Consider the following 26,525-nt stretch of genomic DNA (forward strand, 5'->3'; position numbering starts at 1 on the left):
GCATGAATCACCCATCAATTCACGCTCCGTTGACAACCACTTTCAAAGAGAAGCTCGAAACAAGTTCTAAGGTTGGGGTTATAATATTATTACCCCAATTATATGTATGTCAAAGTTATAAAACGAAACCTTGTTAATGGATCCAGTATCTGATCGGTATTTGGCGCTACACACACGCAATAATGGGAACTACTATTCCCAGCACCAACTACATTTCCCATTCATGCCCGGCTCTAATTAGATGCGTTACGCAGGTTGTTCGTGTAGAAACAGCAACAATAATACAAGCAGTTGGCTCCTTCGGTTCGCCCCATCGTGGACCTTTAAAAACGCTCATTTCCAGCCCCTCAGTTGCGCGAAAGCACTGGGACACACACCGATCAGGTTACCAGGCGGGGCAGGACCTTGTAAGTACGTTTACCTAATACGCCTGACTGCAGGTGCGTGTAAGACATGCTCACGACCGAGATAACTGATGCATGACATTAATCGTGTTTCTGGCTATGTCTCTCTTTCCTTCCTCCGTTTTGCCCTTTTTTTATCTCCTTTATATGTGAATCCTCAAATCAATGGGTTACAATTGATCACCGTCTACCACAGTGTTTGACTATAAGGCTACCCCGTTTATGTGAGCTCTCATGTGAGACACTTATCCTCTCAAATTGGGGTAAGAAACACAGAAGGATGCTGTCAAAATGAGAATGTGCATGTGTATATATGTATATAGAAGAATACAGAGAATTACAATGGCTTTTTGTTAGTTTGAGCAAATTACACTACGTGTTGCACAATGATTCTATGTTCACATAAAGATGGATATGAACAGTGAGCGACATATGTTGCCACTTCACTAGTTGGAGCCACCTAGTTGAATGTAGCTATTTCTAAACTATAATATTTTTCACACACCATATAGGTATGTTGAAAGAGGTGTGCCCTTGGTTTACTTGTTAAAAACGCACAGGTTCACCCATAAAACACATCTCACATGGGAAGCAGAAACAACAGGTGTTATAAATAATACACTATGTATGGTCTCATTTGTTTTGTCTTTCAAATGGAGTAACAGACATGTTAAATTATCCATGTCCAGAAAAGGAGCACCTACCTGCCCTTTGTTAAAATAACAGTATAGGGAAATTCCCAGTGCATGTTATAAATCCAGGGAGGCTGCCACTTCCAGCCCTGAAGAAAGTCCAGCACCCTTTAGGGGCACAAGCGGACTGAAACATGTTGGCACTAGGGTCTTATGACCATAATACCCTTATTGACCCTACTATATTCATTTTTAATATCCCTGACGGATCCAAGAATAAAGGGAAACTGGGATCTGTCTGTGGACTTTTAAATCTTTAATTCAACCTGGCCAATCTATCACTAAGAGCTCCCTGAAATATAGTCGAGCCCACCCTGACTTCTAAGCGTCAGGGTGACCCGATGATGAAGCATGACATCACTAGGGTGTGTGAGGGTAAATAAAACAAAAGGAATGATTTCCTTCCCTACCTCCTAGTGGGTTACCATCAGAGGCTTCACATAGGGACTTCCCACCATTACTATAGCAGGGTTTACCTGTAGCAAATCGAGTACACGATGTTGCTTACCAGAGGAGAACCTTTTGTGGTTAAGTATTAATACACGGGAGGGCGTATTCCCTCTTGTGAGTTCCTCTCAGCACTTGTGGTATTGAGGAAGGTTCTTTCTCTATACCAATTTGTGAATCACAAGTGCACCCACTTGCCAGTCCCAAACCTTCCTTTTTTCTACATGTAAGGCCCCCCTAAGGTAGGCCTAAGGTAGGCCCATGGACAGGTTGAAGTGTATGCCAAAGGTAGAACATATGCTGGTGTGTTTTACGTGTCCCGATAGTGAAATACTGCTAATTTCGTTTTTCACTTTTGCAAGGTCTATCTCTCCCATACTTTATCATTGGAGCTACCTTGTAACACCTTGCAAGTGTAACTTTCAATTGGGAAGAGACAGAGATTTAGAGTTTGAGCTTCCTGAACTCAGAATTTAAAAATACATATTTTAATAAAGTTTGTTTTAAAATTGTGAGTTTGAAAATGCCACTTTTAGAAAGTAAAACCAAAGGGGATGATGGACGGAGTGTTGAACATTGCAAGCACTCACCCCCAGTCAACTGATCTGGGTTTAATCCATCATCATTCTTTAGCTCCCTCCGCCACCCCAGTTCCGACATGGCCATATGCAAATCAGTCTGACCCTGTGCCTCATGGGAACATTCCAAGGAGGACCTGACTTGGCCGTTCGGGCTGGACTGTTCCCATGAGGCACAGGGTTAAGACTGATTTGCTTTTGGCTGGGTTCAAACTGGATTGGCATGGCAAGCAAAAAAAGATGGATTTAGGCCCAGATCTCAGTACTGGGGTGAATGTATGACATTATTCTGCATTCTGTCCATCAACTGTTGTTTTTGCACTTTTAGAAAGTAGGCATTTTCTTGCTTTACAATTTTGTGTCTCTTCCTGCCTATGGAATCAACGTCTGGGTTAGTCTGATGGGGCTGTTTGTACATTTAGTCTAGACAGTCACACACAGGGAGCTGAAGTGTGCCCTGTATATCCTCATGGCCCATCACCAGGCTAATGGATATTCTTGAGCTAAAGTGGTAGAAGGAGTTGTCACTGACACCTAAATAGGGCTGTGCCTGTCTTCTCCCAACCCTGTCTCCACCCCCTGTAGTGTGTCTGGCACCAAGGCAGGGCAAGGAAGGATCTTATGGACAACAAAGACTTCTCTTTGAAGTATGCCTACTTCCAAGGCCAAATACGGTATAAGTATTGGACCTGTAACCCCACATTTTTAGAACACTTTTGGAAAAGGAGGAAATTTTGCCAAGAAGAAGAGCTGGAGATGCTGTAGGAGGGGAACTGCTACTCTTCTTGTTGCTGTGTTGTACCGGCCTACTGCTTGCTGCTTCTCACTTGGAGAGTGAAAAATCTGGACTTGTGCTTTTTGTATCCTGCTTGTCAAGGTTTTCCAAGGGCTTGTTTGTGCTTGCCTCCTGTTGGAAGTCTCAGGGCCAACAAAGACTTTACCTGCAGCACCCCTGAACCTTTCTGCTAAGAGTTCTGATCTGCCAAGTGGTGCCAACCCAGTTCTGGGCCCTTGGAGGTGGTTTTGTTGCTTCAAGAGAAGAAAATCAACACACTTGATTAGAGTTTTTCCCGGCACAAGATTGCTGTGCGATTGAAAAACCAATGCATTGCTGCAGCGTGTCCGAAGAATCGACGCAGAGCGGCCCAAAAATCACTGAAGCCTGAGTTCCTAGCATCCCCTCTGACTCTTACGCAGGCCCTGCTGTGCGGCTGAAGATGGATCACCTGCACCACTGCTGGGAAAACGACGCAGCGCCTATTTCGCTGCCGCTGCATTGACCCAGCGTGTCTGGATTTTCCACACATCGTACCTGTGCACCAAGTCTACATCGACGGTGGGTTTCAGTAAATACCAGAGGCCATGTGTCTGGAGAAACGATGCATCACCTCCCCTCACAGTGAGGAACCGATGCATCACCTCTCCTGCATCACAGTAAGGAAATGACACATCACCTTACCTGCGAGTAAGGAACCGAATCGTCACCTTCCCTGAGAGTACAGAACCAAAGCATTGCTTTGCTTTCCAGTTCCTCACCTCCCCAGCACCTGTTTTCGTCTTTAAATTTTGATGCATCCCAAATACTTTGTGTTCAAAAGTGACGCATCCATAGTTTTATATGGACTGAACTGTTTTAACCTTTTAAAAGTGATAACTTGAATATAATTGTTGGCTTTTTGCCATTTTGGTATTTTTTTGATGAGATACATATTGCCTATTTTTCGAGAATGGTGTGGTGTCATTTTGTGGTGTTTTCACTGTATTACTGTATGTGCGTACAGAACAAGTTACTTACCTTCGGTAACGCTTTTTCTGGTGGATACAGTATCTGCCTGTGGATTCCTCACCTTGTGAATATCCCCTGCGCCAGCATTCCACGGAACTTTTCTTCCCCAGCATTCCACGTCGACGTGGGCGACGTCACAATACATCGGCTCCGCACGCGACTCCGTACGACGTCATCGGAGCCATAAGAAGCCCACGTCGGCGTGATGACGTCAGTTCCACCCATTTTTTCCGTGCCTTCGAGGCGAACAGGTGAACCAACGACAATCCCAAGTATACACAGTATATAGAAAAACCAATACATATACATAGCATACAAAACAAAGGAATGCTAATCAAACAAGCATTTCCTACAAATGTACAAGAGAAAATATAAGCATTTCAAACAAGACCTATTTCATGGTATACAAAAGGTGGACAACGGGGAGGCGGGTGGGTTGGTGAGGAATCCACAGGCAGATACTGTATCCACCAGAAAAAGCGTTACCGAAGGTAAGTAACTTGTTCTTCTGATGGATACATCTGCCAGTGGATTCCTCACCTTGTGAATAGATTCCCACAGCAGTCCCCACCCCCGGAGGAGGGTGTCCACCTTTCTATACCAGAAAGTCTTGCAAGACAGAGCGCGCGAAGTGGCCCTCCCTCCTCATCTCAGAGTCCAAGCAATAATGCTTTGCGAAAGTATGGAGGGAGGCCCAAGTCGCGGCCTTACAAATATCTGCCACAGGAACACCCCGGGCCAGAGCAGATGTTGAAGACTTAGCTCTAGTAGAGTGAGCACGAATACCCTCAGGAGGAGTCTTACCAGCCAAGGCGTAGCAGATCTTGATGGTCAGTATAATCCATCTTGACAGCGTGCGCTTGTGCACCGCTTTACCTTTAGAACGACCAACGTAGCCAATAAAAAGCTGGTCATCAATACGAAAGTCCTTGGTCCTGTCCAAATAAAAACTCATAGCCCTCTTCGGGTCAAGGCGATGGAGTCTTTCTTCTTCTTTGGAAGGATGAGGGGGTGGATAAAAAACAGGGAGGGTAATAGACTGCCCCAAATGGAAAGGAGTAACAACTTTTGGCAGGAAAGCAGCCCTGGTCCTGAGAACCATCCTTTCAGCATGTAAGGTAAGAAAAGGAGGTTTGGAACTAAGAGCTTGAAGCTCACTCACCCTCCTTGCCGAGGTTATGGCTACAAGAAAAACCACCTTAAAGGACAACAGCCTCAAAGGACAATTATGAAGAGGCTCAAATGGGGACCCCATTAAAAAGGTTAAGACAAGATTAAGGTCCCACTGAGGCATTACAAATGGAGTAGGAGGAAACATGTTTGTAAGGCCCTTGATGAACCTCAGAACAACCGGAGATTTAAACAACGAAGGTTGATCTGGAAGGCACAGAAATGCCGATAAGGCCGAAAGGTAGCCCTTGACCGTGGCCACAGCACAGCCCTGCTGAGCCAAGGAAAGAGCAAACTGAAGCACATCAGAAAGACGAGCCTTTAAAGGGTCAATGGATCTCTCTCCACACCACTTTACAAACTTAGACCACCTGTAGGAGTATATGGACTTGGTGGAGTGTCGCCTGGCCGATAAAATAACGTCCACCACATCAGGTGGGAGAGAGAAGGAACTCAGGTTGCCCCGTTCAATCTCCAGGCATGAAGGTGTAAGCTCTGGAGGTGGGGGTGTAGAACCTGCCCCTCCGACTGCGAGAGGAGGTCTGCCCTCAAAGGGAGACGGAGCGGAGGGCACGAGGAGAGGTGGAGAAGATCTATGTACCACACCCTTCTTGGCCAATCCGGGGCGATCAATATGACTTGGGCCCGGTTTTGGCGAATCTTCCTCAGAACCCGAGGAATCAAGGGTATGGGAGGAAACGCGTAAAGGAGTCGTGAGCCCCAACTCAACTGAAACGCGTCCCCCAACGCCCCCTGCATCGGATATTGGAGACTGCAGAATGACGGGCAGTGCGCGTTCTCGAGAGTGGCGAACAGGTCCACCCGAGGAGTCCCCCACGTCCGAAAGACGCGACGAACCACCTCCGGATGGAGCCTCCACTCGTGGTCGGCGGAGAACTGCCGACTGAGACTGTCCGCACGCACGTTCAGCACCCCGGCCAGATGATTCGCCATCAGACAAATCTGATGGTCCTGAGCCCAGGACCATAGACGTAAGGCCTCTCTGCAGAGACAAAGAGACCCTACTCCTCCCTGTTTGTTTATATACCACATCGCGGTCGTGTTGTCCGTCAGGACTTGAACTGACTGACCGCGAAGGGAAGGGAGGAAGGCCTTGAGTGCCAAACGAATCGCCCGCAATTCCAGAAGGTTGATATGAAACAACCTTTCCTCTGGAGACCAAAGACCCTTGATCTCCAGATCCCCCAGATGAGCTCCCCACCCTAGGGTGGAGGCATCCGTTATCACTGTGGCCACCGATGGAGGTAGATGGAAAGGCTTTCCTTGGGACAGATTGCCCTCCACGCTCCACCAAGACAGATCCGCTGCAGCTTCTCCGGAGATCTTGATCGACTCCCCGAGATCCCCGTTGTGCTGATACCACTGCTTGCGGAGGCACCACTGGAGCGCCCTCATGTGCCAGCGTGCATGGTTGACCAACAGAATGCAGGAAGCGAACAGACCGAGCAGGCGAAGGACCTTCAGAACTGGAACAACCGCTCCACTGTGGAACAAAGGGACCATCTCCTGAATGTCGAGAATCCTTTGAGGAGGAGGGAATGCTCGACACACAGTAGTGTCCAGTACTGCCCCTATAAACAGGTTGCGTTGAGAGGGCACCAGGTGAGATTTGGGCACATTGATTGAAAAACCCAAGTCGAACAACAGCTGAGCTGTCACCTGCAGATGACGCTGCACCATCTCCGGGGACTCTGCCTTCAGAAGCCAGTCGTCCAGGTAGGGAAAAACCGGAATCCCCGACCTCCTGAGATGAGCAGCTACCACTGCCATCACCTTTGTGAAGACTCGAGGTGCAGTAGTAAGACCAAACGGGAGGACCGCAAACTGATAATGTTGCGACCCAACCGTAAAACGGAGATACTTCCTGTGCGACTTCAGGATTGGGACATGGAAGTACGCGTCCTGCAAGTCGAGCGACACCATCCAGTCTCCTTGCTGCAACGCTTGAAGAACCTGCGCAAGGGTCAGCATCTTGAACTTTTCCTGTTTCAGGTAAAAATTCAAGATTCTGAGGTCCAGAATCGGACGCAATCTGCCGTCCTTCTTGGGGATCAGGAAATACCGGGAGTAGCATCCCTGACCCCTTTCCTGCTCCGGAACCACCTCTATTGCGCCCTTCTGAAACAAGGCCTGAACTTCTTTCTGCAGGAGAAGCAGGTGGTCCTCCGAGCAATAACCTTGGCAAGGAGGGTAAGGGGGAGGAAACTCCCGAAAGGGAAGGGCGTACCCAGTCTCTACGAGGTTCAAAACCCAAAGGTCGGTTGTTACAGATTTCCAACCCCGTAGAAAGTAGGACACCCGACCCCCCACAGGCCTTACATGATCCAGGATGGGGGATCTAGGGCTGCTTCCCTGAAGCCTCATTTGGAGCAGAGGAGGAGGAGGAAGAAGAGGGGTTACGACCAGAACCTCTCCGACCCCTTTGCTTCCCCCTATAGGAGCGATAGAGGGGATTCTGCTGCTGTTGTTGCTGCTGCTGTTGTGGCTGTCGGAAGGAGCGAAAGGATGATCTTCCGAATCCCCTAGCCTTACGGAAAGTTGAACCTCTAGCAGGAACCTGCAGACCCAAGGACTTCGCCGTCAACCTACTGTCCTTAAAACGTTGAAGGGCAGAATCTGCCTTCTCCCCAAACAACTTTTGTCCATCAAAGGGCAGATCCACCAGCGTGGCCTGGACATCTGCAGAAAACCCTGAGGAACGGAGCCAAGCCTGTCTCCTTGCGGCAATGGACGACCCCATAATCCTCGCCACAGAGTCCGCCGTATCCAGCCCAGACTGGATCACCTGCCTGGCAGCTGCCTGAGTGTCCGCCACAACCTCCATGAAGGACGACTTATCCCCCTCAGGTAACTTAGGGGCCAAAGTTTTTATAGAGTCCATCAGGGCATGAACATAACGCCCCAGCAAGCATGTGGCATTTGATGACTTCAACGCCATACTTCCTGAGGAGAAAGTCTTTTTGGCCGCCTGATCAACTTTCTTTGACTCCCTATCAGCAGGAGATTGGGGGAAAGCACCCGAAGCATGTTTAGAACATGAAGCCTGCACCACTAGGCTCTCCGGAGAAGGATGCGTGGATAAAAAATCCGGGTCTCCTGGCGCAACCCTGTATCTCCTTGCCACCTGCCTGCAAACTGCCGGAGCTGATAGAGGCTTCTTCCACACCTCCAACACTGGTTCCAAGAGAGCCTCATTGAAAGGTAACAAAGGCTCCGAAGCCGACGTCGGAGAGTGCAACACCTCTGTAAGCAGATTGGACTTGTATTCCACAGAGGGCAGCTGCAGATCCAACAACTCCGCGGCCTTCTTGATCACAACATGGTAGGGCGCCAATTCCTGTGGTGGAGAAGACCTTGCAGAAGCATGCTCCCACTCCGGGGTGGTATCCAAACCACTTGCCACCTCTATACCTCCAAACTCATCCGAAGAAGAGTCGACTTCACCTTCTTCCACCTCAGCCCGATATCTATCCTCCTCCAAAACCCTTTGGGCCTCCCGCCTTGATCGGATCCGGGGAGCCGGCGTCGACGACGTCGTGCGCGGCGTCGGTGGAGCCAAAGGCACAGGCGTCGGAGGTGCCACAGGTGGAGTCGGCGGCGCCGGATGCGGCGTCGATGGAGTCGGCCTCGGCGTCAGAGAAGGCTCCGAAGATTGATGATCCATCCGAGGTCGAGCCGGATTCCCAACCGGCGCCGGAAACTGCCAAGAAGGCGCCATCGGCATAAAAGGCAGAAAAGGAGCCTGAGCGTATTGCTGCGGCACTCCCAGAGAAAACGCCATCGGACCCACGGGACCTGCTGGTGCTCCGGATGGGAAGGATGCTCTCTGAAAAATGCCATACATGGCATTCAGAAATCCCGAAGGATCCGTACCTGGAGCCGGGAATTGGGGATAAGGAACTGCCCCTGTATCCTCCTGTGGAGTCACCGGCGTCGGCTCCTCAGAATCCTCCACCGGAGCCGCGGAGTCACCAGGCACCGGAACAGACTCTTCCTGCTCCTGCTCCACATCAGATTCCACCCGACCCGGAGTCGAAGCCTTGGACGGCGCCGGCGACGGCGTCGGGGAACGAGCTGGAGTCCGCTTCGGAGAGGGAGACTTCGAAGACTTATCAGGAGAAGGCGAAGGAGACAAGACCTTGCTCTGACGTCGACGAGGCGAAGCCGACCTCGACCTCTTAGACTTCGAGGACCGACGCCGAGAAGAATGCTTCCTCTTCTTATGGTGCTTCTTCGACTTCGACGACCTCGAAGTCGAAGACTCCCGCCTGGACTTCTCCTTTTTCCTCCCTCTCTTCTCCTCACCGATCTTCTTCATGAAGAGTTTGGTCTTCCTCTCCTTCAGCGCTTTAGGATTCATGCTCCTACAGCACCCGCACTCATCTACGTCATGATCAGAGGAGAGACACCATAAACAGTTCTGATGCGGATCCGTCATGGACATCAGGCCTCCGCACTGCCTACAGGGCTTAAAGCCCGACTTCCTCGTCGAAGATATACCGATTTTAACAAAAATACACCACTAGATTACAAAGTATCTAGAGAGCACTGGGAAAAAACCGTTGCGCGTCGACGGCGCGGAAAAAAGGGAACTGACGTCATCACGCCGACGTGGGCTTCTTATGGCTCCGATGACGTCGTACGGAGTCGCGTGCGGAGCCGATGTATTGTGACGTCGCCCACGTCGACGTGGAATGCTGGGGAAGAAAAGTTCCGTGGAATGCTGGCGCAGGGGATATTCACAAGGTGAGGAATCCACTGGCAGATGTATCCATCAGAAATGTGTATACATTGCCTCTGTAGTTTAGCCTGACTGCTCTCTGCCTAGCTATCAGAGGGTGAGAATAGGCAAACTTAGGTGTGTACTTTAGTCATTCAGACTAAAGTGAGGGTTCCTGCTTGTACAGGGTGCAAACCAACTGACAACCAGAAACCTCATTTCTAACATACACAAAGTATACAAATTAAAATGTTATAGTTCCTCAGTCTATATGTGATGTGTAACACTTATAAACTTTTAGGAAACACTCACAGTCACTGGATGATGTCATGTTTGTGGAGAAGTGTGGCTCAATTGTTAGAGCGGCAGACCCTGATGCAGAGGTCTGGCCCGGGACCAGGGTTCAATTCCCACCTTGGCGGGTCTTGGGCTCAATTTCCTTGGACCCGCTATTTCTCGCCTCCGTGCCTATTCTAATCATGGGTCCCACTCTGCAACTCTGGGCAATAGCTTGCTTAATCTCCACAACGGCCCCAACAGCGCTGGGATGCCTGGCTTCACCTTGGGGGTGCCCAGGAGGGGACATTTCACATGGAAAAGCCAGGAAGGGTTCCACAGCGTTATGAGTACAGCGCCAGGACACCCTAGGGTAGCAGTGCGCTATACAAGTACAACACATTTACATCAGTGATGTAATTTGAGATGTCATCAGGGTTGTCATCAGTGATGTCACTGACCATGTCATGAGTGGCGTAATATGTGAGGTCATAAGCAGTGCATTGCGGGGTCGGAAGTTATCGCTAACTCAGGTAACTATAACTGCTGAATTTCACTAGTTTTGTACGAGTGATCTCTGAGCCAAACTAAATGACCTTTTAACCTTTTCTTTTCTACTGTGAATTTCAAAGGTTTTGTCAATTCTATTTCCTAACTATATTGACTATATTGTCCCCGTAACCTATGGTTCATTCATTGAAAAAAAAAATATATATATATATATATATACCTTTTTTTTCACATAAAAAAACATAGGTTTCAGGCATGTTATAGTTAGGAATTAGCATTTAAAAAACCTTAGAAATTCACAGAAGAAAACATAGGTTTCAGGGGTGTTATAGTTAGCTGAACATTTCACTCGTACAAAACCATAGAAATTCCCCCATTATAGTTAGTTCAGCTAACTATAACTCGCGCCCTCGCAATCCACTGCTGATGATGTCACATATTACATCACTCATGACATGGTCAGTGACATCACTGATGACATCTCAAATGACATCACTGATGACATCACTGATGACATCATTTAGTGTCTGTGTGTTTCTGTAAAGTTTAAATATTTTTATTATATATAGGGAAAGGCATATTGAAGAATGAGTGGGTGTATAAGTGTGTGAATGGATGATTTTGTTGGTGAGTGACTGACTATAAGTGAGTGATTAAATGTATCTTACTGAATGCATGGGTTAGTGACTAAACTGTGTGAATGTCTGTATCCGTCTATCTGTTGGTGTATAAGCGGCTGCATGGGTTTGCAAATAGCTACATGAGTGTCTATATGGGTTATAGATTGGTTGTCTGAGTATCTGTATGGGTGTCTGAGTGTTTGTGTGGGTGGGGTGTGTGTGCATAGATGTTTGACTGGGTGATTCACTGGGTGCATGGTTTCAAGAGTGCATCTGTGATGGACTGTATGGGTGGGTTAGTGTGTATGGTTGTGTTAGTGAGTGAATGTATATTTCAGTGGTACATGTGTGAGTAGCTACATGTGAAAGGCAGTATATATGTGTTTTGGAGTACATAAATGGCTATAAGTGAGAGTGTGTGATTGTGAGAGTGGCTGTATGGATGTGTGTGTGCTTGTATCATTGATTGTATAAGAGCGTAAGAATGTGCTAGTATTTGTAAGAGTAATTGAGCTGGTGTATGTATGACTGTATAGGTGAGTAAATGGCAGTGTGATTAATTATTTGCATGACTGAGTAGGTGTGCAAGTACCTCTTTGGATGAGTTGCGGTGTGTGCGTGTCTATATCGGTGTATGAGTGCATATGATAGTCCTGCACTGAGTGACCATAAGTATGAGTGACTGTACGGGTGAGTGAGTGGATGGGTGTGTAGACCTAAGAATCAGTAAGTGGGTATATAGTTATTGGTGTTGGAGTGTCTATGGTTTTGAGAATGGCAGTCTGTAGTTTAGAGTGGGTGTATCAAAGGTTATATTAGGGTGTGAGAAGATGCATCAAATTATCACATGGATGATGTCATCAGTGATGTCATCAGTGATGTCATTTGAGAGGTCATCAGTGATGTCTTCTGTACATCTGGGTTGAATTTAGTAAGCTGTATTTTAGTTATCATTTAACATTGATGAGATTGCTAGTTTGGTTTGCTGTAAATTGTAAAAATTGTTTTAAGCTTCTGTCGAAACGTATATTTAGAGAAGTATGTCTGCTTGCCTTTGGGACCAGCTTGGTTTTTATCATCACCGTTGGTGCATGTTTTTATGTAGGTTTTTAGTTTTCACTTAACTAATGGTTTTTGTTTTGTTTTTGTTCACAGAAGATGCCGCCTGTGATCTGTCAGATGAAAAGCTTAAGAGCAAAAGTATCTACGTCAATTTACCAGCCCACTTGGGCACGACTTCTCTTTTGACCGCTTTATTTCTACATTCCAATGAGTACTACGTAAAGGATGGCTTTAATATCTAACGTTCCAAGCATGCGATATTAATGCCCACTGTGGCATTAATTTATGTTTAAGATGCAGATTTGCTATTTCTGCATTCAGCAACTCTTTCTATGGAAGCGCGCACTCCCCTACTTTGTAATACTGTCTAACTTCATTGTTCACCAAGAACGATCAAACACGCAGGTTTTGGAAAGGATGGTTCTCGGTCAGTGAACGCGAGCGTGAATCGTGGTGCAGTCAAAGTGGTGCAATGCTGATTTGTCTATGGGACATTTATTCATGTTGTTTCTTTGATGCGAACAATTTATCTCTGACAGAAGCGGCAATATTAATTGTTGAATATTGCTTAAATTCGCAAAAATACATAAGTGTTTTGAAGTCTGTCTTCACTGTTATTTGTTTTTGTGTTTTTGTCACGTGTGTACTTAAAGAAACGTATTTTCTCTAACGGCACTCGTGATCAAGGGACAGGGTCCCGAAACGTGTGGAGATGCCAAATTCTTGCCAATAAATCACTGCTTAAGAAGGAAGTTGGAGTCCGTGGTTGCTGTTGCTTCTTTTGGAATACTACAGTGAGTTCTATATATATATATACATATATATATATTACCTACTGGCGGTCGCCAGTAGGTAGTTATAGTTAGGACCACGTTTCCATAGGAAAACCTCAACATTCTATTTTGAATAACTTTGGCGCCGGTCGACGAATCCTCGCGAATTTCTCAAAATAGGTGGGGCGCTACGCTCCGCTCCTACCCTGAAAGTCTCGGGGGGATTCGTCAAGCGGGGGCTGAGATAAAAGGGGGGTCCCAAAACGCATTTTTCCCATGCATTTTTCCATAGGACCTTTAGAACGAGCTACAGCCCGAACGGCTGAACAGAATTACTTGAAATTTGGCAGAGAGGTAGTCCTCAGGTCAAGGAAGTGCCTTTTGTAGGTTTGGTGTAAATCTGTTCAGTAGATTCTGAGAAAATAGCCTTTAAATCAATATATATATCTGAGCCCGCTTACGGTACGCTTACCGTACGCTTACGGTAAGCGTACGGCGGCGTGCGCGAGCGCGATTCTGATTGGCTCTTAGATCTTAGTAAACATTCGAATCGGTCGAAACCAGGAAGCGGCGGCCGCCATTTTGTGTATTTCACTCTGAAAAAAAAGAGTGAAAACAAGGAAAGGGGGCAATGAGGAGAGTTACAGACCCCCTAACATTTGTAAGGGGGTCAAAGAAGGACAGAAAAGTACAAAAAAAACATTTATTGATTTAAAAAAAAATCACGGGGTACGCGTACGGTAAGCTTACGGTAAGCGTACGGTAAAAAAAAAAAAAAAAGATAAATGAAAAGCAGATTTAAGAGTTTAGAAATTAGGGAGCTCTAAAAAGAGCTGTTGTGTTTATGAAGTCATTTTTTTAGTGGTACCTACAAGTAAGTACCGATGCAGAGTCTAAGGTTCAAGAGGAAGACTCTGTTCCCTTCATCATTGAAGTGCACACCATCTCCTCTATAAATGTCTTGCATGTCATAACGCAAGTTGTTGTGGTAAATGGCACCCATACCATAGTCACGGAGGAAAGCAGAAACAGATTTGTTGACGTGCTTTCTTGCTTTGTCAATCTGTGGACAGAAATGATTGGACCAGTTCCATTTTTGCCTTTGGCATATGTTGGAAAACACAAAGGCAGTTTTAGGGAAAAGTGTAAACAGTTGTGCAAAGGTGTCCTTCATAAGCATTTCCAGACCTACCCCAGTCAAAGTGCCTAGGTCATTGCCACCACAGTGCACTATTATGAGGTCAGGGTGTTGGATTTGAATGAAGGATTTCACCAATGGCATCAATTGGTGCCACTTTAACCCTCTCTGACCAATCCATTTAATGTCTACATTTGGCAAAGCAAGGTCTCTCACCATATCTGTTTTCTCTGCAAACTTTTCACTCCAGAAGACATAGCTGTGCCCTACAATCCACACTGTGAACATCTTCAAAGGAGAACTGGATGCACTCAGGAGGTGTCTTTCAGTAGAATGGCAATAAGAAAAGAAAGACAGTTTGGAAATGGAGGCATACATATTTTTTTAAAACAAAAAGAACTGATTGGCTGTTTCATACCATTCTAGAATAAAAACTAGGCTGTATGTGAAAATTAATAGAAGCATGTTTTGTATTGGTACAAAAAAATGTGTAACCAAAGAACAGTACTATGGATTTGCTGTAAGGTTTGAAAAGTCAAGCACTCTTGCTCTGTGGAATTGAAACATTGTGTGTCGAACTTCTGACCTAACTGCACACAGCAGTGTTCCATGAGCTGTTGCTATGGTAGCAGGCAGAAGTCAAGTTGGGGGAAGGGTACTAGGCAGAAGTCAAGTTGGGGGCAGGGTACTTTTGGAAAAGGGTTGGTTTTCAACCAATAGAAATGTGTGAATACATGTGAAAAAAAGGGGGAAGCACTGAGATTTGAAACTTACATGTATATGTGTGGAAAAATAGAGGGAAAGTTTGCCATTATCTGGTTCTGCTGAGAGGAGAGAGGTGAACAGAACAGAGATCCTGGCTCTGATAATCTGCTGTTTGAGTGTCACATTTCTTTCACAACTAACTAATTTTAAAGGTGAGTTTACAGTTTGAGAGGGGATGTATGTGGTAACTTAAGAAATGAATAATAGAAATGGGAATTGTTTTTGTTGTAGTTACACATGGTGGTTTCATAATGTGTCAGTGTGTAAAAGTGATTTACACTTGCCCCGAAAAAAAAAAAGAGCAGTAAGTGTGCTTTCAAATTGGCAAAGAAATTTCGTTTTGGCACTAATGTGAAAACATGACTCTGTGTGCATAGAAGAATTATAGGCAGAGATTTATTGCGTCTTGCTCTGGTGATTTCACAGTTGCATTAGATGGAAAGGGGGAGCGAATTTTTGGGGGAAGAAGCAGAGGCTGTGATAAATGATTTTTAGTGTTTTTTTTTAAAAAATAAAAAAAAGGTACGCTTACCGTACGCGTACGGTAAAAAAAAAAAAAAAAAAGTTTTTAAAAACAAGTAAAAAAAAGATGGAAGATAAGGTTGGCTCTTAAAAGAACCGTTGTGTTCATGCAGGGACAGAGGAAAGGAAGCATGGGAAAATCATTCAAAGCTACAAATGTGCTGATCTATTTTGTTGTTCACTAGGGAAACACTGGTCTCCCTATGACAAATTAGACCTTTACAAAATGTGCAATGAATATCAACCTTCCGAAATCGAAGGTTCATTTCCAGAGGGCCAGCAAAAGGAGATTCTCCCCCCACAGATGAAGGGCTCACCTGACCTGCAGAAGAAGGAGTAAGCCCTGCAGGTGATGGTCCAGGCTGAGCTGCTGTGGATGTACTGGCTCGTCTTTCTGAAGAGTTACCTCCAAAAAGATGACCATGTGTCCTTCTGTGTACATCCTGGAGGTGTCTCTTCATGGTGTGATTCCCAAAGGAATACTTCCTGTTAGGATTACCTCTAGAAAGTACACGCTTACACAGCTTGCAAGTAACTAAGGGTGCATTCACCTTTTGCTGGCCTTCTGGAAAAGTAAAATAATCCCAAACATAAGAAGGCTTTACTTTCCTCGCTCTCTGCCTCAAGACAGTGCTGCTGGTGCTAGCCTCACTCTCAGAAGAGCTCTGCTGTTCTGCCATCGTATCCCAAAGACAAACCAGCTCCTTCTCCCAAGGGATCACAAGCAGAAATGAGGGGAATGGGTGTGGTGTAGGAGAGTTCTAGAACTGAAAGTACTTTCAACCAATCAAAAGTTGTGTTTCATGATCACATGACCTACCGTACGCTTACGGTACGCTTACGGTACGCTTACGGCAAAAAGTACGCGTGCGCGTAAAAAAGACACGCGCTTCCGCGCATGCGCATAACAGTCACTCCCCGGCACTTCCGCGTAACGTGCGCGTGTGGCGTAAGCGCGCACGCGTCCCACGCGCAGTACGTGCGGCTACGCAAATTGCGTAACTATACGCAAGCAGCGTAGATAGATTACGGACGTTGCGTAAACCGTACGCTTACCGTGAGCTTACGGTACGCGTACTAAAAAAAAAAAATAAAAAAATAAAAAAATCTGGTAATAAATTTTACGTTTATTTTAAAAAATATATTAAAAAAAAATATTTAAGGATTTTAAAAATTTAAGCATAGTCTTTATAAAATGAAAGAAAATTAAATTAAAAATATGTTTGAAAAAAATGAAGAATAAAAAAAAAAATTAGCATTTAAAAAACCTTGCAAATTCACTGAAAAAACCATGGGTTACACACACGTTATAGTAAGGAATTAGCATTTAAAAAACCTTGCAAATTCACTGAAAAAACCATGGGTTTCACACACGTTATAGTTAGGAATTAGCATTTAAAAAACCTTAGAAATTCACTGAAAAAACCATAGGTTTCACACACGTTATAGTTAGGAATTAGCATTTAAAAAACCTTAGAAATTCAGTGAAAAAACCATAGGTTTCACACATGTTATAGTTAGCTGGACATTTTACTCGTAAAAAACCAATGAAATTGCCCCGTTATAGTTAGTTCAGCTAACTATAACTCGCGCGCCCGCAATGCACTGCTGATGACGTCACATATTACATCACTCATGACATGGTCAGTGACATCACTCATGACATCACTGATGACATCTCAAATGACATCACTGATGACATCACTGATGACATCATCCAGTGAATGTGTGTTTTTCTGAAAATTAAATATGTTTTATATATGTATATCTCAAGGTCGATGGAAGAATAAATGAGTATATAAGTGTCTAAATTGATGATTTCTTTTTGAAAAATTGATTGTGTAACTGACTGATTAAGTGTATCATAGTGAATACATGGCTTAGTGAGTAATATTTAAATATGTAAATATCTGTATCAGTCTCTCACTTTGTGTATAAGTGGCTGCATGGGTTGGTGAGTAGCTACATGGGTGTCTATATAGGTTATTAGTTGGTTTTTTTGAGTATTAGTCTGAGTGTCTGCATGGTTCGGTGGGGGGTATTACGTAGTGCATAGGTGCATGAATGAGTGACTCACTGTTTGTATGGGTTGAACACAGCATGTGTGCAGGACTGTATGGGTGGATGAGTGTGTGTATGGGTGTGTTAGTGAGTGAATGACTGTCTCAATAGTGTCTTTATGAGTAACTACATATGTTTTAAACTAGTATATGTGACTATTGGTGTATATATGTGAGTATATGTGAGAGTGAGAGATTGAAAGAGTTCCTGTATGAATAAGTATGTGTTTCTATAAGTGATTGTTTAAAACACTAAGTATGTGTAAGTTTCCGTAGAAGTAAGTATGGTGGTGTGTGTATAACTGTATATGCAAGTAAATGTATGTTTGATTCTTTATTAGCATGAGTGACTATGTGTGTGAGTAACTCTATGGATGAGTGGTATTGTGTAACAGGATGTATAGGTGTATGAGTACATATGATGAGTGAGTACATGTATGAGTGACTGTATAGGACTGTTGGTGAATGAGTGGATGTGTATGTGGATCTTAGAATTACTGAAGAGGTTGTTGTAACTGGTATTGGTATGTCCATTGTTTTGAAAATTTTAGTCTCTATTTTTGAATGTGTGTATCAAAGGTTATATTAGGGTGAGAGGAGGTCTGCCACTCTATCACAAGGATGATGTCATCAGTGATGTCATCAGTGATGTCATTTGAGATGTCATCAGTGATGTCATGAGTGATGTCACTGACCATGTCATGAGTGATGTAATATGTGACGTCATCAGCAGTGCATTGCGGGCGCGCGAGTTATAGTTAGCTGAACTAACTATAACGGGGCAATTTCATTGGTTTTTTACGAGTAAAATGTCCAGCTAACTATAACATGTGTGAAACCTATGGTTTTTTCACTGAATTTCTAAGGTTTTTTAAATGCTAATTCCTAACTATAACGTGTGTGAAACCTATGGTTTTTCAGTGAATATATATATATATATAGATCTAGAGAATCATTACTATTGGACAAAGTGAGTGACAATGTTGAATTAGACAAAATCAGGTTCATTACCACCTTTAACAATCAAGCCTATGACATACGTAAGAGCCTCAACAAATTTCGGTAACAGTGGCATTTGGAGCAGCGAGTGACTGTGCTTACGGGGGGAAAAGTTCAGGAGGTGAAACCATGAAATTTCAGAACTTTGTCAGTGTGAGAGACCGGCAGCCCACCTGGGCGTTATGCTAAAAGACTTCCATTCCCAGAATGCTTTGCTATCTTACTCACTTGATTGATATGCAAATAAAAGGAGGTGGAAATTAATGGGAGCCTTGTATGCTGGTCATTTGCGCTGCAGTTTGCCTATGAGTAAGGGCATCAGGCCCGAAACGCGTCAGGACATCACTGAGGTGTGGTTTGCCAACGGACTTTCCCTGATTTGACCGGCTTGCTGCGAGTGCGTCCCGCAATGTGGTAAACCCTTTTCTTTTATATATATATATATATTCAATTATTCAATCATGCTGGCCACTTGTATTATGTGACCCGGTTATAGGACCCCTGCTACCGCAGAGGGTGTCCATTACCTATAGTAAGGCAACGTCCATGAGAGACTGCTTGGTATCTACAAACCCTGAAATCTTGGAGAAGAGCTCATGGTTACAAACACATGAAGGCTTCTTTAAATGTAAGGTATGCAAACCTGTACCTATGGAACTAATACCTTACATACACCACTCCTTTTTCCAATACCAAGTACAAAATATCTAAATTACTCACTTGCAAAACGGAATTTGCTATTTACGTTTTGATATGCCCATGCGATTTAAAATACATTGGCAGTACAAAACTGCAAGTGCATAAACGCATTTTACAACATCTTCGCGCAATCACCAATGAAGATAGTACATATCCGGTGGCTAGGCACTTCAAAAAATTCCATCATTCTAGCAACAAAGACCTTAGATATTTTGTCATAGACGCGGTACCCCCGAGCAGAAGAGGTGGTGACCGTGAAAACAAACTTAGGAGATTGGAAACAAGATATATAATACAACTAGATACCAAACACCCCAATGGCCTCAATATTACAGAAGATATGTACACATGCTTGTAAACTTTACATGTACATTTCGCCCTCTCTGTGTGCCCTAAAAGATGAACAGAACTACCAAAATATTCAGCAACTTATATGGTATTTTATCTTTAATTACTAAATATTTTTGATATGTAGTTTTTATCTAGTTTTTACAATGTAATATATGTATATACATATTTATATATTTATATATTTATTTATTTATTCATTTGTATATACACATTGGTTTGAGAACACAAAGGTGCATTTACTGGCATCTCTACCCAACTAGGTTTACCACTAAATTTAGTAACTAACCAGTTTCTATCAGGTAGGATCTAAACTGTTTTACAGCTTTATTATTCAACCCAATATCTGTATAATGTCAATTTTATTTGTAATTATAAGTGGCATTCATCTTTTCAACATGGCACAAAACATCTGTATATCATAGGACGATCTAGAACAAGTAATCAATACAACTAGCATATATATGTAGGGTCCACTGACTAGGTTATTCACTTGGTATTTTGCCAATATTATGACATTGTGATGGTCTGCGTAACTCAAATCAAATGAAATATGTGTATCATATATGGTTTCTGATCACAATCTAAATGTACTCATCCTCTATTTTTTACTTCCACTTTTACTTTAAATTTCAACGAAAGAAATACAATTTTAACTTCACAGTTTGCACTTAAGCTATTTGCACATATCAGAACTTTCCCCAATATGACGTGATGTTTATGAGCAACATGTTTTTTATATATATATTTTATATATATGCAATATAATGAAAAAGTATTATAACCACATGGCACTTCTAGAAAACATTGCTAATAAGGGTATTTGTCCATGAATGTAAAAGTATTTCATTGCAATGCTACAACAACGTAAAGAATATGAAGCACGATAGGGATCCAATTCCTTTATGTAACAGTAGTATTTTGTCCATGTCTACTTGCTTTCCGATCACGTGGGGTCAAACAATTTTGCACGGTCACTTTAAATTCACCAAAAATGTGTATCCAAGTTGAGTGAACAAGGCTCGCCTAGAGCTGAAATGCCTATCGACGACTTTGGAGAAATAAACATCTTATAAGCACTTACTTTGGGTCTGTGTCCACATTTGATTCCCCATCCATCCGGAATCCTGTTGGAATACAAGATATATATATATATATATATATATATATATATATATATATATATATATATATATATATATATATATATATATATATATATATATATATATAAATATTCACTGAAAAAACTATAGGTTTCACACATGTTATAGTTAGCTGGACATTTTACTGATAAAAAACCTATGAAATTCCCCCATTATAGTTAGTGCAGGCAACTATAACTCACGCGACCGCAATCCTCTGCTGATGCTAATACTGTATTTAGACACTTATTTTCCCATGTCTTCTTCCATTAAATTTTAGCTATACATATATTACAAATATTTTTTTTTCATAAAGACACATATGTCATCAGCAGAGGATTGCGGTCGCGTGAGTTATAGTTGCCTGCACTAACTATAACGGGGGAATTTCATAGGTTTTTTATCAGTAAAATGTCCAGCTAACTATAACATGTGTGAAACCTATGGTTTTTTCAGTGAATTTGCAACGTTTTTTAAATGCTAATTCCGGATGTATGACGTTACAACGCACACTTTTACAACGCATGCACTTACAACGCATTTTTTACAACGCATAATCCATTACAACGCATGACATTACAGCGCATGACACTACAACGCATTTTTAAAAAATACCTTTACAACGCATTGCCATTACAACGCATACTACCTTTACAACGCATACCATTACAACGCATTATATTAAATTACATTTAAGGTAAGTATTAGATAGTATAGGGGTAAAAATTACTATTCTAACTCCAGGGGGTGCAACAGTAGGGTAAGTGTTGGATAGTATAGGGGTAAAAATTACTATTCTAACTCCAGGGGGTGCATCAGTAGGGTAAGTGTTGGATAGTATAGGGGTAAAAATTACTATTCTAACTCCAGGGGGTGCAACAGTAGGGTAAGTGTTGGATAGTGTAGGGGTAAAAATTACTATTCTAACTCCAGGGGGTGCATCAGTAGGGTAAGTGTTGGATAGTATAGGGGTAAAAATTACTATTCTAACTCCAGGGGGTGCATCAGTAGGGTAAGTGTTGGATAGTATAGGGGTAAAAATTACTATTCTAACTCCAGGGGGTGCATCAGTAGGGTAAGTGTTGGATAGTATAGGGGTAAAAATTACTATTCTAACTCCAGGGGGTGCATCAGTAGGGTAAGTGTTGGATAGTATAGGGGTACAAATTACTATTCTAACTCCAGGGGGTGCATCAGTAGGGTAAGTGTTGAATAGTATAGGGGTAAAAATTACTATTCTAACTCCAGGGGGTGCATCAGTAGGGTAAGTGTTGGATAGTATAGGGGTAAAAATTACTATTCTAACTCCAGGGGGTGCATCAGTAGGGTAAGTGTTGGATAGTATAGGGGTAAAAATTACTATTCTAACTCCAGGGGGTGCATCAGTAGGGTAAGTGTTGGATAGTATAGGGGTAAAAATTACTATTCTAACTCCAGGGGGTGCAACAGTAGGGTAAGTGTTGGATAGTATAGGGGTAAAAATTACTATTCTAACTCCAGGGGGTGCAACAGTAGGGTAAGTGTTGGATAGTGTAGTGTAATATTATGCGTTGTAATGGTATGCGTTGTAATGGTAGTATGCATTGTAATGGAATGCGTTGTAAAGGTAGTTTTTAAAAATGCGTTGTAATGGTATGCGTTGTAATGTCATGCGTTGTAATGGATTATGCGTTGTAAAAAATGCGTTGTAAAGGTAGTGCGTTGTAAAAGTTGCGTTGTAAAGGTTGTTCCCCGCTAATTCCTAACTATAACGTGTGTGAAACCTATGGTTTTTTAAGTGAATTTGTACGGATTTTTTAAATGCTAAGTTACTTTACGCCATTCGTGGCGTGCGCGCCCACTTAACGCAGTTCGTTCCGTGCGCGCACAGTGAGCACGCGGTGCGCTTTGCGCACCGCGCGCCCACTTTACGCAGTTAGTGCCGTGCACGCACGGTGGGCACGCGGTGCGCTACGCGCACCACTACGCGCACCACGTGCCCACGTTACGCTGGATGGGCCATGTACGCACGATGCGCTTCGCGCACCGTGCGCACATGGAGGGCATATTATGCGCTTCGTTGTGCAAGGTAAACTTTTACATTTTCATTGATTACATATTCCATGCACCATTTTCACACGGGGTGGGGATAGTCTGGTTATTTTTTTGTTTTTAAATTTTTACATTTTCATCGTTATAATATGCCATGAACAAATGTTGCACTTCGGGCACCTTTTGCACACGGGGTAGGGAGAGTATGTTTAATTTTTTTTTTTATTATATTTTTTACCGTACGCATACGGTAAGCGTAATCGGCGATTTTTCGAGAAAAAAAAAATATTGAGTTTTTGGCCTTGGGGGTTCTTTGGGGACACCTTCATCAAGGCTAGGTGGTTTGGAGCTGTCTAAACAGCACCTTTAAATGTTTTTTGCCTTTGTGTTTCCTACCCCCCTTAGAGTGCGAGAGAGAAAATGGCGGCCGCCGCTTCCTGGTTTCGACCAATTCGAATGTTTACTAAGATCTAACAGCCAATCAGAATCGCGCTCGCGCACGTCACCGTACGCGTACGGTAAGCGTACGGTGCGCGCTCGGAGCGCGCTTACAGATATATATATTGATTTAAATGCTATTTTCTCAGGAACTACTGAACAGATTTACACCAGACCTACAAAAGGCACTTCCTTGACCTGAGGACTACCTCTCTGCCAAATTTCAAGTAACTCTGTTCAGCCGTTCGGGCTGTAGCTGTGTCTAAAGGTCCTATGGAAAAATGCATGGGAAAAACGTGTTTTGGGACCCCCCTTTTTTCTCAGCCCCCGCTTGACGAATCCCCCCGAGACTTTCAGGGTAGGAGCGGAGCGTAGCGCCCCACCTATTTTGAAAATTTCGTGAGGATTCCTCGACCGGCGCCAAAGTTATTCCAAATAGAATGTTGCGGATTTCCTATGGAAACAGGGTCCTAACTATAACTACCTACTGGCGACCGCCAGTAGGTAATATATATATATATATATATATATATATATATATATATATATATATTTATATATAAAATCCAACAAAGCTGCTCCTTCTGGCTGCCGGGGATCCGAGGGAGGTGGCGCACACACCGGCGGAGCGCGCCGGTAAATCAATCCATACAGAAAATTATGTTCATTAACGTGCGCTCTCAGAAATATGGACCACGCGTGAGCTCCACAGTTCAAGGGTGTTTATTCACTACGCGTTTCGGCTGAAAAGCCTTGTTCACATGAATAATTGTGCAAACAAACATGACTGATGAAGCATTGGTGAGTGACATAAACAACGGACATGCGAAGGAAAAGGAAACATCAATGATTGATGTGCTGCGGACATCTTTGATTGTCGTGTCAACCCTTAAAATGACCTGTGTAATATTGTGTGTCATAATATTTAAACAATTCCTGTATAGTACTGGTCTTAATTATAATCCGTTCAAGCTAAATAATCGTGTGTGCTCTTATGACTAAGTAAACATCAGGTATGTACATTTCTGTTAAAACGTATGTTAGATATAATCTCAATTGAGTCGTTACATGGGCTACTGCTGACAATGTCTCAGCGTTGTAATGAAAATGAATTCAACCAAACAGAAAAACAGCCAATTACGAGCAAACGGCAGACATCTTGGAATGTCGAGCTGTCACACAGTGATATCGAAAAACTGCTGCATATAGCAAGAAATTGTGTGGATAAGCTGAAACATAACTGATAATGAACGGCAAAGGACTCCTGATTAATACAATCTGATTAAACGTGCGTTTCTACATAATGCATATTGATGTGAGTAATAATATATTAATGATAAAATATATCATACTAAACGTGCACGGTCACGTAACCGCTATCAAAAATAACTCAGTGAAACAACTCGTTATATACTGAGACAGAACAAAGAAAAGGTATATGGCTTGTCCCACAACGCATGTTGTAAAATAATCTATAATCATGTGCAGCAATCCAATAATAACGTTCTTGCTGAGAATGGGGAAGAAATGTCATGGCAAGTGCCTGAAAGTCTAATGATTAAATCATACCACAGTCCAATTGTATCATGCCATACAGACTCAGAGTGCCCATCAGTCAAGGTGGTCAAAAGTGATGAAGGGAAAGAAGGGTAGGTAGACTGTGAGAAGTGAGTGCCTGTGTCTGGGCACCTTCCTTTCTTCCTGTAAATAAAGATAGAAAAAATATAAAAAATATGTTTAAAAACACAGTAAAATACTTCACATAAGCACAAATCTACATAATGGAAAGAAGAAGAGTCAGGAAAACTAAGGAATCTAAGAAATACTGTTACACAATAACATGGGATGAGGGGTTGTGCGGTGTTAGCACTCTCTGAGATGTATTGCTAATTCCTCATCCTGATTGAGACCTCCCGGGTCTTTGGGCTGAAAGTCAACTATGCACTTTGACTCCCGCTGTCTCAATTTTAACACCCTATTGCCACATCTAGGGTTCTTGGTAATTTGTTCCATAATAAAAAATCTCAAAAGAACTGGATTAGAATAATGTTTATCTTTAAAGTGGTGAGCCACCGGATATTTGTCAACATTATGTGCGATAGCTCAATAGTGCTCAAGTACACGTTTTTTGGCAAGAAGGGTGGTACTGCCAATATTCCAAAGTTTACAAGGGCATTCAATCACATAAATGACGAAGGTGGTACTACATGTCAAAAACTGGCTAATTTCCTTGCTGACCCCATTGTAGCTGGTCCTGTTGAGAGAAGTACTGTTCTTACAGGTCTTGCAGTGGCCCCAAGGAAAAAATCCTCATGTACGAACATGTCTCTAATGCTCCTGCCTTTACGATATGTAATCGTGGGTCTGTTGGGAATAATTTCACCAATAGTGTTGTCACACTTCAGAATATCCCAGTTTTTTGCAAATATTTTGCAAATGTTATTGGAATCTGTGTTGAATGTCATAATCATCCTGATTAGGCCTGGGCCAAAATTCCGTTCCGTTTGCGGAAATTGCGATAATTTCAAAATTTCCGCATTCCGCAGCTTGTCGATAATTTGTTTCTTGCTCGCACTGTATAAAAATACATTCTCGCGTGCGCGCGATCGCCTTACCTGAATCCCCACATTCGCTGACAAGTTTTCACGACCCGGTCGCGTTCTCCACGAGATATTGGATTGTTGGTAGCCATTTTGCGCTGTCTCGCAACAGTTCGCGCTCGCATTGTCGCGTGATTACGTCATTTGTCGCACGATCACGTCATTCTTCTCGCGATCATGCACCGCGCGAGTATGAGAAGATTGAGATCTCCAACACGTCATTCTACACCGCGAGCGAGAGCGCGAAAGGGAGAAAGAGACCCCAAACACGTCATATCCAACGCGACAGGGAGCGAGAGAACGCGATCATGTCATTTTCGACACGCCATCGACATCCGGCGGAAGTAATGTGAAGCTCGAGAACTCGAACATGTAAAATTTTCAATTTGGAGCAGAATATCAGCTCTAGCAGCATGAAACCTTCTGCAAATGATGATTTTGGATGAAAACAACTCCTCAGATTGACATTTGGCTGTCCTTTTTTGTGCAAGGAGTCCTTTTTTAAAAAGGTGGGGAGAGGGAGGAAGTGACACAAAATCTCCAACTTCCTGTTCCTGTCCAGCAGGCTCCTCCCAGTGCTTTGTCCATCTCCTGCTCATTCTGCCTTTGGATTTTGAGCTGGAAAGATCACTCTTTTTGTCTGCTGCATCATTGCAATTGGATTTGAGGATTTTTTTAATAGGATATTTTACAAGTAAGTGGTTGTTGTGTCTGTTTGATT

General features: G+C 43.3%; 1 long non-coding RNA gene across 1 annotated transcript in view; it reads right to left on the bottom strand.

The window, feature by feature from the left end:
• Nucleotides 1-24,744: 24,744 nt before the first annotated feature.
• The window catches only part of LOC146789247 (uncharacterized), a 47,209-nt gene continuing 45,428 nt past the window's right edge, over nt 24,745-26,525 (bottom strand). Inside the window, exon 3 of the long non-coding RNA XR_014970040.1 lies at nt 24,745-24,905. This is a non-coding gene — a long non-coding RNA (uncharacterized LOC146789247). The remainder of the gene's footprint in view (nt 24,906-26,525) is intronic.

This window comes from Triturus cristatus, chromosome 10 (genome assembly GCF_964204655.1).
Source record: "Triturus cristatus chromosome 10, aTriCri1.1, whole genome shotgun sequence".
Lineage (NCBI taxonomy): Eukaryota > Metazoa > Chordata > Amphibia > Caudata > Salamandridae > Triturus > Triturus cristatus.